Source organism: Anomaloglossus baeobatrachus (assembly GCF_048569485.1).
Source record: "Anomaloglossus baeobatrachus isolate aAnoBae1 chromosome 3 unlocalized genomic scaffold, aAnoBae1.hap1 SUPER_3_unloc_1, whole genome shotgun sequence".
Taxonomy (NCBI): Eukaryota; Metazoa; Chordata; class Amphibia; order Anura; family Aromobatidae; genus Anomaloglossus; species Anomaloglossus baeobatrachus.
Window position 1 is genome coordinate 1,329,641 of NW_027441780.1, and position 1,234 is coordinate 1,330,874.

General features: G+C 41.4%; 1 long non-coding RNA gene across 1 annotated transcript; it reads left to right on the forward strand.

Moving 5' to 3' along the window:
- Positions 1 to 516: 516 nt before the first annotated feature.
- On the forward strand, positions 517 to 891 carry LOC142258708 (uncharacterized). Its single transcript, XR_012727846.1, has 3 exons — positions 517 to 559; positions 648 to 731; positions 828 to 891. It is a non-coding gene; the product is annotated as an uncharacterized LOC142258708 (long non-coding RNA).
- Positions 892 to 1,234: the final 343 nt, after the last annotated feature.

A 1,234-nucleotide genomic window follows, 5' to 3' on the forward strand; every position in this document is an offset into this window, starting at 1 on the left:
CCCTCTGCAGCTCCTTTATAAACCCTGAGCCATCATAATGCAGGTGCAGTTGCCAGCCAGGACCCTGTCCCTACGGACGCAGGTTTGTACTGTCCACCACATGGATTCTCACGTTGTCATTATAGATCACATACTCAGTGTAGTTCACTGTATATTTCTCTTGAATGTAGGCACTGTCCATATGCTCCAGAACTGCTTCTTGACCTCTGCGTTGTAAGGTACTGTGTCTCTTATATACTACTCCCTGTCCCACTTTTCAGCCTCTCATTGCCCCCTCTTTTTCCCTTCACACAGAAATCCCCCAGGGAATGTCTTGGACTACATAACCTTATTCTTAACGTGATGTGATACCGGCTGAGGGTAATACATCATAACATGTATATTTAAGCCCACATGGGGTCATTGAATACCCGCCATATATTCACATTGCTCTCATTTTTATGCCCTCTTGACTAAAGGTTCCTTCTACTGCATCAGACATGTGGTCCCTTGATGTATGTTCCTTACTGTGATACAAAATAACACGGCTACAATTGTCCACTCTACCTCACCCAGACAGGTACTCATTTAAGGTTTTTTTCCACCTCCTTCCCTGACGTGATTTTGATATAAGTACATATGGATACCTTATCCCCCTCTTTTTCTAGGCCATACCTACCCATATGGACATAATAGGCTATGTGACCACACAGTACTGAGCCTACCTTGGACATTTTGCCACATACGAGCAGGTACCATCTATGCCCCTTTATTCCACATTATGTTATACCGACAGTTACACTGTACCTCAATGCAGATCTCTCATATTTTGCATATTTTTCATTTAGACTATATACATAGTCTTTTCAGTCTAAAGACGTCATCACACGGTTCCTTCTGGCACAACTAGACCAGTTGTTTTGACATCCCCGTATATCGCATACCTACAGGTATTGAGTATATGTCCCACGTTACATTGACGGTTACATCCTTTTACATAATCTGCTAATGGTTCTTACATGTTTTTTCATCTAGACCATATGTATAGTGTTCACCCGTCTATGACGACATCATACTGTTCCTCTTAGTGCAACACGATCACTGGTTCTAATGTTTTAGGTACGTTCACGTGTCAGATACTTCTCGTCTCTTTTACTCATCCTTGATGAAATGTATTCATTAGACCTATTGTTATTCAGGCATCTTTGTAAACTCTATACTCAGACGTTTTGTGCTAATATTTGTATTTCTGATG